This window comes from Periplaneta americana, chromosome 3, assembly GCF_040183065.1.
Source record: "Periplaneta americana isolate PAMFEO1 chromosome 3, P.americana_PAMFEO1_priV1, whole genome shotgun sequence".
In the NCBI taxonomy this organism is placed as follows: domain Eukaryota; kingdom Metazoa; phylum Arthropoda; class Insecta; order Blattodea; family Blattidae; genus Periplaneta; species Periplaneta americana.
Genome location: NC_091119.1, coordinates 185,310,194 through 185,326,542, shown reverse-complemented (window position 1 = coordinate 185,326,542; position 16,349 = coordinate 185,310,194). Strand labels below are relative to the sequence as shown.

At 36.4% G+C, this 16,349-nt stretch overlaps 1 protein-coding gene across 4 annotated transcripts in view; it reads right to left on the bottom strand.

Annotated features, from left to right (window-relative positions):
- The window catches only part of LOC138696913 (uncharacterized), a 2,004,918-nt gene that overhangs the window by 443,593 nt on the left and 1,544,976 nt on the right, over positions 1-16,349 (bottom strand). For 3 of the 4 annotated variants that reach the window (XM_069822391.1, XM_069822395.1, XM_069822393.1), the window contains one exon: positions 13,434-13,576. The exons of the other annotated variant lie outside the window; for it this stretch is intronic. The gene's annotated coding sequence lies outside the window, so the exon portion shown is untranslated. The remainder of the gene's footprint in view (positions 1-13,433; positions 13,577-16,349) is intronic. 4 annotated transcript variants of the gene reach the window in all.

Sequence of the window (16,349 nt, the reverse complement as noted above, 5' to 3'; positions counted from 1 at the left end):
TGAGTGACATTAGAAAAAAGAAAGGTATGTATAAAAAATCCCAACTTATCTATGCTAGATATCTGATAAAAGATTTTTATTAACGTTTTTGAAAACTCATCTACAGTATTTAAATTAATGTGCAGTCTGCGCTTGGTGGGTTGCACAGAGTTTCTCTATACGTGGCGTGGCCTTATGGTTGACTGGCTAACACGTAAATAATCTTGAAGATGCAGCAGTCTATTCCTTTGTTTAGACTTCAATATTTTCAATGTAGAAAATGCTGATTCACACAAGTATGACGTTGAAAACGGCAGTTCTAAATGTATTTTTATTTATTCGGCATCATCGACTGATCTGACAAAACATTTCCGCATATAAGACACTCGGGATTTTGTTTGTATTCACCTCCACGCCACAAAAAACCATACTGCAAGCAGGCCTATTCATCACTAGATTTATGAAACGCACTACGTTTTTTCGCTCACATTATTTGAATTAGCACTGCTGTCATCTAACCTAGAACTTGATTCGGATTGTCTTTTTGGATAAAATCTAAATAAAGCATTTTTGTTAAAATAGTCGCACTAACACCCGCTCACACTTTTTTTTTTAAATTTCGTTTGATATTCACCATGCCCCATAACGTATAGTCATATTACACGGTTTATTGAAACTTGTTTATCACTTATATGTTCATTGGTGTCCCATTGTCTTTTTGCTTCACTGTTTCGTGATTTTGTTGATATTCAATATGTTATTCACTGTTGAATGTTCACTGTCACTATCTTTGAGTTAATGATACTAGTTCTATTTACACTGTTTACATATATACACTTTTACTTACTTACTTACAAATGGCTTTTAAGGAACCCGAAGGTTCATTCCCGCCCTCACATAAGCCCGCCATCGGTCCCTATCTGTGCAAGATTAATCCAGTCTCTATCATCATACCCCACCTCTCTCAAATGCATTTTAATATTATCCTCCCATCTACGTCTCGGCCTCCCTAAAGGTCTTTTTCCCTCCGGTCTCCCAACTAACACTCTATATGCATTTCTGGATTCGCCCATACGTGCTACATGCCCTGCCCATCTCAAACGTCTGGATTTTAAGTTCCTAATTATGTTAGGTGAAGAATACAATGCGTGCAGTTCTGTGTTGTGTAACTTTCTCCATTCTCCTGTAACTTCATCCCGCTTAGCCCCAAATATTTTCCTAAGCACCTTATTCTCAAACACCCTTAACCTATGTTCCTCTCTCAGAGTGAGAGTCATATATACACTTTTAGTAATTATAACTATAGTGATTATAATATTTTGCTTATTGAGTGTGTATACGCATGTTACGCAACTGAGACATATATTTACAATTTATAGCGTTAATATAGTGCACGAATGACCTCAAATGCTCTTTTATGATGTCTCTATAATTTATTGGCCACTTATATACTAAACAACTGACCAATATGTTCTGACGATTCTAAACTCTGTTTATTACCAAGTGGGAAGACTGAACGAATTACGTTGTTGCAGGTGTTCGCTTTCATTCGAATTATCACTACGCAGAAAAAATAAACTGAGCATTGTTGTGTCCACATTTCATTGGTAAAGTCTGTCTCAAAATAAAATGTACCATATCAAAGACTTCGTTTGTAATTAAAAATGCGCCGCAAAGAGAAATTCTGAATGGCAAAAAAAATATTTTTCAATCTCAAAATTTCGCGACACACTCCATGCAGCTGCGCGACACACCAGTGTGTCGAGATACACCGGTTGGAAACCGCTGGAGTAAACAAGAACAAGAACAACAAGAACAAGAACAAGAACAACAACAAGAACTTTGTATGATTGTGTTATTAAAAAATCTTCTTATACTCGGATTTGTATGTGTACAAATTTAGATGCTAAAATAATTCTTATTTAAGTTTGTACATTTTTATCTATAAGTTCAAGTACATTTCTTTCTTCTTCTTTATTCTCTCTTTTGATGTCAACGTAGAGCATGAGCAAAGCGATCGCCTTATCAGTAACGTATTGAGTGGTGTTCCTGTAGTGGGCGGAGTCAGCTAGCTTTCCAAATTAAAAGTTTCCATAACCAGGATTGCCAGATGTCCCGATTCGGCTGGACATGTCCCGATTTTCATATAACAGTCCCGCGGGACGCAAAAAGCCCCTCCTTTAGAAAATTAACGTCACTTGCATAATTGTATTGTTACCTTGTAACTATTTTGTCCTAGGCCTAAATAATTACAACAAATTTAAATTAATTTTCTTAACAATGTAGGAACAAAAACTAATATTTTGGCAAGTGTAAGGTTTGTAACAGATAATTCAGTGATGAGTATGATATTTCTAAACCTTTAAAAAGAGACGTTCATCCCAAATTCATGGCAAAGAGAATGGAAAAAAGCTTGTTGAAAATGCTTAAGTCCAGTAATAATAGGAAGCTCTGAAAATGTGTACTGTACGTTATGTTAAATTATGGGTTTCTAGCAGGAATATGGTGTCATGAAATAAATATGAATTCAGATTTCAGTAAATTTTATATTATTGTTATCAATTAATGAACATTGAAATTTAAATATTTTGTTACATCTGGTGCCATCTTTTGGAATTTGTGCTTTAGAATTAATAAAAAACAGTTGGGGAAATCTATGAGTCAGAACTACAATTAAGTCATTAATTTAATAATTTGGCATAACATATTATTGCTACAAGCCATTCAGAAAAACGCCAGACAAACGTGTTATAACTTACAGCCAGATAAATATTACTTTGTATTGGAAACATGTATTTACAATATATTTTTTTTTAATTTAAATTTAAATTTTGAGATTCATATTAGTTTCTTCAACTGTATATAAAGGGATATTTTTATTTCGTTATTTATTTATTTATTTTTTTGTAGACATGAAAGTGTCAACTCTGTCCATATTCATACCATTCGTTCTTTAAAACAAAACGTAAGTACTGTATATTATGATGAAAAAAGAATGTCCCTCTTTGGTAGATCTAAAATCTGGCAACCCTGTCCATAACAGAAGTTTCCAACGGAGAGACTCCACTGTAACCTGGAAGTTGATACAGCGTCGTTAAATAACCAAGTAAAAATGATGATGATACTAATTTCCTTATTAATTATTATAATCATCCTAACCTAGTTCATGATCTTTCGTTGTTATTATTCTAAGATTCCTGTCACATTTAATGATATGGCCATAGTCTTCAAGATATTCCAGTTAGCAATATTCTTTGTTCCTGTAAGTAATACGGGAACCGAGTCCCCCTGCTTTTAGTTCATAACCATTTGCAAAGTAAATGAGTCACACAAAGGAACTTTAACTCCTATGAAACGTGTTCCGTATTACATAAGTTTATTTCCAAGGACACCAGAAAACTGAGTTGCGTACAAAGTTCTTCTCTCTTCTCCTTCCCGCCTTGATGTCATCGGAAGTTACTCACCCGTGTATATAACGATAATGCACTTAAAAAAAAAAATCCGCTGTATCGATGTTCATGTGTGAAATCTTCTTAGCAAATATAATAGACTTCAGTTAAGTCACTTTAATGGAACTCGACACGTTGTGAAGTTACCACTGACCTCAATTTCCTTATGAAATGCGGAAGACAGGCTTAAAAAAAACATCACGGACGAGAGCATCCAACCGCATCACTGAGATAAATTTAATGAGCGACATTAGAATGGAAAAGTGAGATGTGGTCCTATTGTCAGCCTGCAGGACAGATTATGTCCCTTACAGCAGCAGGAGAGAGAGAAGATGGCACAAAAACATGGAGGAACCGGAAGCCCAGTGACGTAATATGTGACTCTTGTAAGAGCTGCCCCCTCTCTCATTAATGAGTAAGTAAATTACACTTTTTGTACCTCGCAGGTTCGTTCATGTTTTAAGTAACCCAGTCGTCCCGCGACCCGTAGAATAAACGAATTAGAAGGTGGTGGTAGGAAGTGGAGGCACGTCGAGGTCAGGGGGTGAGGGGGGTCAGGTAATTGGTTTACTCCCTCATCACAATGCAGTGGAAACGGTTGTGTGAGCGGGGAGAGAAATTTACTAAAATTCTCATATAAAACAAATTCCCAGAAATTCTCATAACGGTACGTAGTATGCAGAGACATATTTTAGCTATTTTGTTTACACGGTGTAAATCAGGTTGCGGACATGTGGTCAATTAGAACGTAAAACAAAATTACACACACGCCGTGTGTGGGCTGCAGACAGCCTCATATGGCCTCTTGTTTACCTGCAGCGCTGTAATAAATAACATTGGTTTGATGAATGGCATAACTGGCTTTTGTGTGTTAAACAAATTATGCGTGTGGCTGTACCTGCATGCCTCGTGGTTATATTTTCATTTTACTTCATTCCACAATAGCACTTTAATACGGCAGCTTTGTGTGCGGGAACCCCACTGACCTAAAGCTTCCACCATAAAAGTTTCTTTGGTTCAGCACCATTAATTTGTGTCAACATCCGGATGGGTGACCGTAAGATTTTTCTATTTGACCATGCAAAATTCAACCGCAGTTGTATGTTTGTGTGTGACAAGTCTTACTGCTTTAGACACAAAAGCCAATATGGAAGCGAATTAATAGTTTTAGGTATACACTGTGGCCCGTTCTGTTTAGAAAAGGCCGCGGAACCTTGCATAATACATGCACCAAAGCGGGTACTATTGTGCGAGTTTCACCATTTGTAATATCCACACTGATTTGCTCAAATACTCTACTATTGTGCTAAATTCATTTCACCTTCTCACTGAGTCTCCGTTCATATTTTGTTTACTCTTGGACATTCACGTTGAGGTTAGAGCAGATAAAGAGATCATGTGATATATAGGTTGTTATTACGAGTATGTGTTCGGGATATCATGCTCAACTAACGTAATTCCTAAAGTAACAAGTAAAGTTATTTATTTTTCTCATAAAATTTGTAGGAACACTGCAAGTCTTGTTTTTAATACAGGGTGATTCATGACCAGAATTATGAACTTCAGTTTTGTGTGCGGAAACCCCACTGACCTAAAGCTTCCACTATAAAAGTTTCTTTGGTTCAGCAACATTAATTTGTGTCAACATTCGGATGGGTGACCATCAGATTTTTCTATTAGACCACGCAAAATTCAACCGCAGTTGTATGTTTGTGTGTGACAAGTCTTACTGCTTTAGACACAAAAGCCGATATGGAAGCGAATTAATAGTTTTGGGTATACACTCTGGCCCGTTCTGTTTAGAAAAGGCCGCGAAACCTTGCATAATACATGCACCAAAGCGGGCAGTATTGTGCGAGTTTTACCATTTGTAATATCCACACTGATTTGCTCAAATACTCTACTATTGTCCTAAATTCATTTCACCTTCTCACCGAGTCTCCGTTCATATTTTGTTTACTCTTGGAAATTCACGTTGAGGTTAGAGCAGATAAAGAGATCATGTGATATATAGGTTGTTATTACGAGTATGTGTTCGGGATATCATGCTCAACTAACGTAACTCCTAAAGTAACAAGTTATTTATTTTTCTTATAAAATTTGCAGGAACACTGCAAGTCTTGTTTTTAATACAGGGTGATTCATGACCAGAATTATGAAGTTCAGCTTTGTGTGCGGAAACCTCACTGACCTAAAGATTCCGCCATAAAAGTTTCTTTGGTTCAGCAACATTAATGTGTGTCAACATTCGGATGGGTGACCATCAGATTTTTCTATTAGACCACGCAAAATTCAACCGGAGTTGTATGTTTGTGTGTGACAAGTCTTACTGCTTTAGACACAAAAGCCGAAATGGAAGCGAATTAAAAGTTTTGGGTATACACTGTGGCCCGTTCTGTTTAGGAAAGGCCGCGGAACCTTGCATAATACATGCACCAAAGCGGGTAGTATTGTACGAGTTTTACCATTTGTAATATCCACACTGATTTGCACAAATACTCTACTATTGTCCTAAATTCATTTCACCTTCTCACTCAGTCTCCGTTCATATTTTGTTTACTCTTGGACATTCACGTTGAGGTTAGAGCTGATAAAGAGATCATGTAATAATATAATAATAATAGTTTTATTTTCCCTGGCTGAGTTAAGGCCTTCAGGCCTTCTCTTCCACTCAACCAGGATCAAATCACATACAGAAAAATACATACCGGTATACAAATATTAACTTAAAAATAATAATAAACATAATTAAGTAAAAACGAGAGATTGAATACACATACACAATCAGTACTAACTTTAAAATAATAATAATAAAAAATATACAATAAAAAAGAGACTGAATACATAATCACAAACAGGAAAATACATTCTAGTATACAGTATTAACTTAAAAAAAAGAATTAATACATATGAATATAATCTCGCAACTAAAGGAATAGTACAATTAGTATAATGAGCACAGCACGTGTTACATTGAGACAATGATAATTACCGAGATATAAGTGTTAATGGAAAAATAAAGTAATGACTGTGTAAAATAATAATAATAATAATAATAATAATAATAATAATAATAATAAATAAAAATTATACTTAAAAACTAATTCTTTGCATTTAAAATATTTCTAAACAACCTAATTTTAAACAACTGAGGACTAAGACTACCCCTGATTTCGAGCGGCAGCGAATTCCATGAGCGGGCCATGGCTATTGAGAAAGAACTTGAGTACGGAGATGTCTGATGACGTGGTATTGATAGCAACAGATTGTGCTGTGAACTTGTATTACGGTTATGATGTGAAGCTAGGAGAATAAACCGGGAGGCAAGGTAGTTGGGTGTGGAATCATGCATAATTCGATATAGGAGGCAAAGAGAATGTAATATATAGGTTGTTTATTACGAGTATATTAAGTGTTCGGGATATAATGCTCAAACTCGTAAAGTAACAAGTAAAGTTATTCATTTTTCTGTTAAAATTTGTAGGAACTCTGCAAGTCTTATTTTAATACAGGGTGATTCATGACCAGAGTTATGAAGTTCATGCTGTAATTTTTTTGTAATATGCATGCAAATATGCCCTTAAAATGCGCGAAATATGCACAAAAACATGCACTAAAATGTTTAAATAAATATTCTTTCACTCATCCATTCATTAATCCATTTATTTATTTATTCATTAATCCATTAATATATTTATTCATTCATTCATTAATCCATTAATCCATTTATTTATTCATTCATTAATCCATTGATCCATTTATTTATTTATTCATTAATCCATTATCCCACTTATTTATTTATTCATTACTCCATTATCCCATTTATTTATTTATTTATTATTTATTTATTCATTAATCCATTTATATATTTATGTATTTACTCAATTACTCATTTATTTATTTATTTATTTATTCTGGTAGAGTTAAGGCCATGAGGCCTCCTCTTCCACACTACCAGAAGTGAAATATACATTACAACAATAACAAAAGTAGTAATATTAATGGTAATACTTGAATATAAAATCGTTATAAAAAGCACATTAAGGATCTTGCATATAATGAAATATTGATATATAATTAAGTAATTACAATTCATATCCTAATTCTACTTTATAATAGGCCAAAGTGACACTTTATACGAACACACAAAATAACCTATAAAAATCAGCTAACACTCACAAATCAATTCCATGCAAAAGTATGTAATTTTTAATTCTTATTTTAAATTAATTAAACGTTCGGCAATCCCTGACATGATGAGGTAAGCAGTTCCATAGGCGACATACTGACACTGTGAAAGATAATGAACAGAAAGAGATACGGTGACCAGGAATGGATAATAAGGCCTGATGTTGATTCCGCAATATTGTAAGGTATCCAAAGCGAGTTCTCAGATATTCTGGAGTAGAAATGAGCGATATTTTAAATGGAACAGATAAAGAATGTGCTGTTCTTTAGACGGACCCATGAAAGAGCTTCAAAAGATGGCGTTATATGAGGATGAATCTCATTGTGTATTGTAATTCTTCAGTAGTTGGCGAACAGCATAATTTATCCTGGTGAGTACTGCGTATTGATTATATTCACATAAGATACCCTAATTGAAACATAACTTACTTACTGGCTTTTAAGGAACCCGGAGGTTCAGTGCCGCCCTCACATAAGCCCGCCATTGGTCCCTATCCAGTGCAAGATTAATCCAGTCTCTATCATCATATCCCACCTCCCTCAAATCCATTTTAATATTATCTTCCCATCTACGTCTCGGCCTCCTCAAAGATCTTTTTCCCTCCTGCCTCCCAACTAATACTTTATATGCATTTCTGGATTCGCCCATACGTGCTACATGCCCTGCCCATCTCAAACGTCTGGATTTAATGTTCCTAATTATGTCAGGTGAAGAATACAATGCGTGCAGTTCTGTGTTGTGTAACTTTCTCCATTCCCCTGTAACTTCATCCCTCTTAGCCCCAAATATTTTCCTAAGAATCTTATTGGGCCATAAGAATAAAACTGAAGGCTTTCCTTCGAAGCAAGAGGTTGAAGTATAAGGATGTGCTCCGAAGCAAGAGGTTGAAGTATAAGCATATGCTTCGAATTGTAAGAATAACCTCTACCTTATCCTTCGACCTTATGCTTCTAAGACAGGAGCATGTGCTCACGAATGTTGTTGTGTCGTTTCATGTTGCAGTACTGTGTATTTGTCGGCGCTCTTTGTCAGCTGAATGCGGGTGTTCGGTTTCATAAAGAAATGCGATAAGCAGCAATGGTAGGCATCCCAATGACAAAGCAAGTTTCCTTCTGATGCTAATAAACCACACTCATTTCAATCACAGTCCCGCACCGTGGCGTCGTGGTCTAAGGCATCTTGCCTAGGACTCGCGTTACGGAATGCACGCTGGTTCGAGTCCTCGTGAGGGAAGAAATTTTCTCATAAAATTTCAGCCAGTGTATGGGTCCGGTACCCACCCAGCATCGTGATGCACTTGGGGAGCTACGATAGGTAGCGAAAATCCGGTTTCGCAAACCAGTTATGACGGCTGGGGGGATCATCGTGCTAACCATACGATACCTCCATTCTGGTTGGATGATCGTCCACCTCTACTTCGGCATGTGAACGTGAGGCCAGCAGCCGGCTGGTCGGTCTTGGCCCTTCAGGGCTGTTAAGCCATGGATTTACTTTTACTTTACATTTCAATCACAACTAAATAAGGATTCCACGTGGTTAAAACTGCATCTTCCGATTCAGACAGCGGTAGCTTTGTGCCCCTTGAAAGTACAATTATATTTTTAGCTACACATCCTGGGATATTAGAAAAAAGTGACAAGTTCCAGAAGTGAAAAGGAAAAAAAAAAAAAAAGAGGTAGCATTTCAGAAAATGATAAAAATTATTGTAAGAAAATTCGGCATACTAATAAATTCCTCTTAACATGCGTCTTTGAAGTACCCATAACAGCATTATTAAATATTATAATTAAGCCTACTATAAGAAATACTGATAGTTAATTAAAGTTTCTACGTTAATCTGTGTGCATCGATAAGATACGAGTTGTAAAATTATACCAATGCAGTGACGTGAATGAATTTGATGTCCTTCCAGTGGCAGGTTCCTCTTGCTCTTCAGTATTTTCATCTTCATTTAAATCCTATATATTGTCTGTAAAGTCATAATTATGATCATATAGGTACTTCGCTAGCTTACATTGTGCAACACAAAGCAACAAACAATATGACTGTTGGGATGTTTGAGGCAGCATTGTACAGGCGTATTGTAGAATGGGAAACCTGCTTCATAGTTGGCCAAAGGAACGTTCTGTTATAAATAACTGTCTCTTTATTTAAAAATCCGATTTCGATATGATACCATGAGCCATGGTTCAAAGCCGTCACTCAATAGGACAAGTATTTTTAAATCCACTGAACACATCACGAACTGATGAATTTTTCCTTATTCTACAGTCAAGAACGGACCCTGGCCAACTGCTACACTAGTAAAGCATTCTTTTGCTTTGAATGTAGCTTGCAACATACTCCTAATTGTATCACCATATCACCATGCTGTGTATGTTTAGCAATACGCACGAGTGCAGTCTAATACACTGATTACACTCGGAAAATTTAATTTCTATAACTATTCAGGTTTATATCTTGTAATGATGGTGACAACTTGAGCCATTTGTTCGCTTTTTCCGTTATATTTAAATACATTAATAATAGTTTTACTCATAGTGGTCCAATGTATACCCATCTCTTCTGCAATACCGGAGCTCCAAGCCCTTCCTATATCAGCATCAGAAACCCGTACTACTCTCAAGAATTCACTCTAATCTATTTTTACTATTGCAGATAATAGATGAAATGGAATGTTACAGGGAAACGGGAGTATCCCGAGAAAACTCTTTGCAACGTCTGATTTGTCTACCACAAATTCCAACACGACCTGGCCAAGGATCGAATCCGGGCCTCCGGGATTGTAGACAGCGCGCTAGCACTTGGGCCCCTCCTCTTATCTCCTGTGTTTCCTCCAGAAAATGTGATGTAATCCATTGGATATTTTCTTCATTAAGAGTATATGAACTGTTATACTGCTCCCTAACAGTACACCAACGTAATTTGTAGTATTTTTCACGACGTAATGCGACTGGTAATTCAACCAGATCAGTAAACTACAGAGATGAGTCTGCTCCTGACCAGACTTCACTTTTTAGAAGGATATGCTTTGGAATCGAAGGATATGCTTCACTTTATTCATACATTTTTTCTAATTCTGAAGCAAAAGGTTGCGTTCCAAGCAAATGCTTCTTCCTGTGAAGCAAGTGCTCTTTTCCTATTGCGTCATCAAGAGCAGAAGGTTTTGCTCTGCATTTTATTATTAAAATCTGAAGCACATCCTTCAAAATAGTAGAGTAAAAGGATATGCTCAACTTTATTCTTACGGCCCATTCTCAAACACCCTTAACCTATGTTCTTCTCTCAAAGTGAGAGTCCAAGTTTCACAACCATAAAGAACAACCGGAACTATTTTATAAATTCTGACTTTCAGATTTTTTGACAGCAGACTGGATGATAAAATTTTCTCAACCGAATAATAACAGGCATTTCCCATATTTATTCTGTGTTTAATTTCCTCCCGAGTATCATTTATATTTGTTACTGTTGCTCCAAGATATTTGAACTTCTCCACCTCGAAACATAACTAAATATTTCAATTTTTTGTCATATTTTTTCCCGATTTTTAAGCACATAAAAATCAAATCCGAGCCCCAGAAACTAATATTGTTACATCTGACAGATGAACACATGCGGGCTTTATCCCTCCGGTGCACTATAGGCTGTTGCCTTGGGAATGTGAAACATTTTCACGCTAGAACAAAATCTTTACCTCAGAGACACGCATGCTAGCGTTTAGTCGCGAATATCTCCTCCCGGAATCCAGATAAACTTACAGCCAAGTCTTATCTAGCATTACAGCTGTTCCTGCCTTCACTTGCAAAGTCCTCTTAATATGAACCATAAGCAGGGGTATAAATATTTTCGAAGTACGCTGGGGGTTCCAAGAAAATCTTCATAACGCCGAACAAGGCCTGGATCTTCCAGAGCTCTGTACCTGGATATACTCTGTAAGCGGATTACGAAATCGGGAAAATGTTTCAACAGAGGTTAACTAATTTTAAAATGCTGGAGTTAAGCTACATACACAGCTAGCGGTTTGACCTCCTATCTAACATTTAAAATTGAACGAGTGTTGGTTACATTTATTGAATATTTTATTTACACCGCATTTGCTTTTAGAAATTCGTCGAATTAACACTATTATGTAACAAACGCGTTGTTTTTATAATCGCATTAAACTGTTTTAAAATGCTATAACTGATATTATATACACACAAATTTTATATATATAAATTTAATCGTATTACTATTACTGTTTCATAACATTTAAAATGAGAATGTTGATGAATTATGGGGCTATTACTGGTGTAATATTTTGTTTCAATATTTCAATGTTTTTCATATTACGTAATACGTTACAATATGCCATATACAGGATGTAGAAAAACTCGACCAGCAAATTTCGTGGGCTTATAAACGAGGGCCACAGCTATTTATATTTACTACTAATAAGCAGTAGCGCCTTTACCTGCTGATTCGAAGCTGCGCTCGGGCGTGGGTTTGATTCCCGCTTGGGCTAATTACTTGGTTGGATTTTTTTCCGAGGTTTTCCCAATCCTTAAGGCGAATGTCAGGTAATCTATGGCTAATCTTTTTAGTAGGTTATTTTACGACGCTGTATCAACATCTCACGTTCTTCAGCGTCTGAATGAGATAAAGGTGATAATGCCGGTGATATGAGTCCGGGGTCCAACACCGAAAGTTACCCAGCATTTGCTCATATTGGGTTGAGGGAAAAGCCCGGAAAAAAACCTCAACCAGGTAACTTGCCCCGATCGGGAATCGAACCCGGGCCACTTGGTTTCGCGGCTAGACGCGCTAACCATTACTCCACAGATGTGGACAATGAGATGAAGGTGATAATGCCGGTGAAATGAATCCGGGGTCCAGCATCGATAGTTACCCAGCGTTTACTCATATTGGGTTGAGGGAAAACCCAGGAAATAACCTCAACCAGGTAACTTGCCCCGACCAGAATTCGAACCCGGGCCACCTGGCCCGCGGTCAGACACGCTAACCGTTACTTCACAGGTGTAGAATCTATGGCTAACCCTCGGCCTCATTTCGCCAAATACTATCTCGCTATCAACAATCCCATGAACGCTGAAAACGCTGTAGTTGATACAGAGTCTTTAAATAACGAAGTAAAAGAAAACACTTCACTTTATATCGCCAAAAAATTGTAATCTTGCAAAATTTTGACTTGATCCACATCTTAGAGCTTCAATGTTAATGTAAGATCTGTGGAATACAATGAATGAAATTAAACGAAAAAATGAAATTAACTCGGTATAAAAATGTTACCCCTTGTCACTAGGTGGTACTGAATTTGATAAAGATACTTATCGAAAATTGTACCCTACCTTATGCTTACAAAAAATTTGGGATTATAGGCCTAAATGTACAGCGTTGTACGAAAGATATGAGTGGAAGTGGAGGAACAAATGGTAAGAAATTTGTTGTTATTGCTATTATCTGTGCATTTCGAACTGGCGTCAAGCAATGGACTGCACTTGTCACTTCTTGTTACCCCAATCCTGGACCATTCTTCTCAACTAAAGTCAGCTGGAACAGCCGGAATTACCAATGCTTCAGTTCACAGTTTCAGTTCAGTGACTCGTGCGTGGTTTGTACTTTTGTACGTGACCTTGATACGCCAGTTCCGAATGCACAGATAATGGCCTCATTTCGTAAAAACCAAGAATAACATTTTATCTGCTAACCATCGTCGTGCTCGAGCGAAAACTTCTAATGCAATCCTGGACCTTAATACAGATGACTATGATAATGTAAATTCAACAACAGTAAAAAAGAATAGATGTGTCACTCACCCAATTTCCCAGTAGCTCAGATCAAGGGCCTCGCACTTGCTTCGAGTCCGGATGATAGACGACTATTTCTGAATGACCTCAAGTTGACTATCCCGAAGTGCGGTCTGAACAAGGGCAGGAAATGATAGATAGGAAAGCGAGTTCTGTAAACAAAAAATAAATAAATATGATAGAGATTGAGAGATTGGCATATTTTATTGGCCAATAGTGTAACTAATGCAATACTATCTCGCTAACACCAATTCCACAATCGTTAGACAATATCAATTTATGTAATTAGCGTATAATCTTCGTAAATATGGTACAAGTAAACGTTTAGCGCTTGAACGTAAGCGAGCGCGCTAATTTTCAAGAGTATTTATAATGAAGATTATACACGTGTTACATACAATTTCTCTATCATTAAAATATGTAAAATAAAACCAATATAAATTTACAAAATATAATATTATGACGTAGTAGAGACATGGGTACTGGATATGACGTAATATATTGCTAAGTAAACGTTACTAAGACAATTTCATTTTACAATGAAAGAATAATGGAACGGAGAAAAATTCTCTCCGGCACCGGGATTTGAACCCGGGTTTTCAGCTATACGTGCTGATGCATTATCCACTAAGCCACACCGGATACCCATCCCGGTGTCGGACAGAATCGTCTCAGTTTAAGTACCAAATCTTGGGTTCCCTCTAGTGGCCGCCCTCTGCATGTACGTCATTGATGTCTACGAACGTAGGACCGAAGTCCACACATGTGCTGAGGTGCACTCGTTATGAGTGACTAGTTGGCCGGGATCCGACGGAATAAGCGCCGTCTTAAATCACGAAGTGATTTAAGCATATCATATATATTATTTTAACGTACCGAAGTACATATGATATTTTCATGCAGATATTTTGCGTCATCATACGATGAAAGAGTAATGGAACGGAGCAAAATTCTCTCCGGCACCGGGATTTGAACCCGGGTTATTGTTTTGAAAGTTTTTCTTACAGGTACGTTGTATAAAATTGTGTTGTGAAGGCGGTGATGACGTCATGGAATACTATTTGCTAGGTAACCTTTACTGGCATCAGTGCTAGATTTAGAAAAACTATGCACGATTTATAGCGTCATAACAAGGGTGCTTTAATGCTAGCATTGCATAAAAGTGTAGTTAAATATCAACATTTATTAAAGTAATACTCGTATGTGGAGCGAGTAAAAATATGAAATTTCATAATATGAATATTATTCTAAACAATGAAGAAGTAAATGGGGACCAGAAATATTAACGTTTTAGGCAATGGTGAATATAAATTAATGAAAACATTATATTTCATATTTCGACAAAGTCTTTAATCTTTAAGAAAATATTCATGTTTGTGTCATATTTTTTTACATATTTAGCAATTATTGATAGTTTATAAATATACTGCTCAAAATAATTAGCGGAACAAGATATAAAATTAATGTTTTTATTGTCCACACCTGTGGAGTAACGGTTAGCGCGTCTGGCCGCGAAACCAGGTGGCCCGGGTTCGATTCCCGGTCGGGGCAAGTTACTTGGTTGAGGTTTTACTTGGGGTTTACCCTCAACCCAATATGAGCAAATACTGGGTAACTTTCGGTGGTGGACCCCGGACTCATTTCATCGGCATTATCACCTTCATCTCATTCAGACGCTAAGTAACCTTAAAGTTGACAAAGCATCGTAAAATAACCTACTAAGAAAACGTAGAATGATGTCCTTAGTACAGCATGAACTTCAGACACTATATTTTTATAACAAATTACTTTCCATGGCAATTTACAACCAAGTTGTGGTCAACAATGGTCACATTACTCGATATTGCACAAAACAAAGTGAAAAATCTGTTACTTCATTCTAACAAACAAGAATTCTCACGATCTCTACATGGATTTAGTACGTCGTGTGGCCTCCATGAGCATGAATTACTGCTTGGAATCTACGAGACATGCTTCTCACAAGCCGCCGAAAATTAGCTTGGGATATATTCATGCAATCTTCATTAAGTGTACTGCAAGCTCTTCGAGTTCTGCGGGCTTCGAAGGCGCCTACGGATGCCTCTTTCAAGCATTGCCCATACGTGTTCAATAGGATTTAAATCTGGACTAATCGCTGGCTAATCCATTACAGGAATTTCACGTTCGTTCAGAAAGTTCATGGAGACGGCGGCATCCATACGTTCCATTACAGGTAGAACATGTTGTCGCAATATATTCTCTATTTTAAAATGCACTTAAATCACGTGGTAATTGATGTATATAGAAAATTAGAATTTATAATCAGAAATACAAAATAATTAAAAAATATAAATACTATTGATACGCTATATAAAACTCTAGTTAGGAGTAAGCTAGAGCATGCGTCTGTAATATGGTCACCTCAGTTCCAGTCCCATCAGATGCAAATAGAAAGGATACAGAAAAGATTTTTACGTTATTTATTTAAAAAAAAAACATCACTTGTCGTCTTATGACAAGCAAATTTCATATAATCAGTTACTTTTTGAATTTAATTATAAAACTTTAAAATCTCGACAATTAATAAATAGTCAAATTTTACTCTATAAGACTGTTAACAGTATATTAAGTAACTGTGATTTTCTTAAATTCCTTCAGTTCAATGTAAAAAAAAAAAAACAGAATCACGTCATAGGCAACCTTTTGTTATTCCTATTCCTAGAACTGTTTTCTTCAAGAACTCTCCATTGTTTGTTATGTGTAATACAACTCTCTGTCTTTAAACTGTGATTCTTAATTGGATTTCAGTTTAACAGTTGAAAAATGTCATACAATATTAAAAAGAATTGTATTTCCTTAGATATTTAAATTATGAAGAAGTGTATTATAATGTTTTTACTCTAGTTTTTTTAATAATTTTGCATCATTATATTTACATTTGGCACT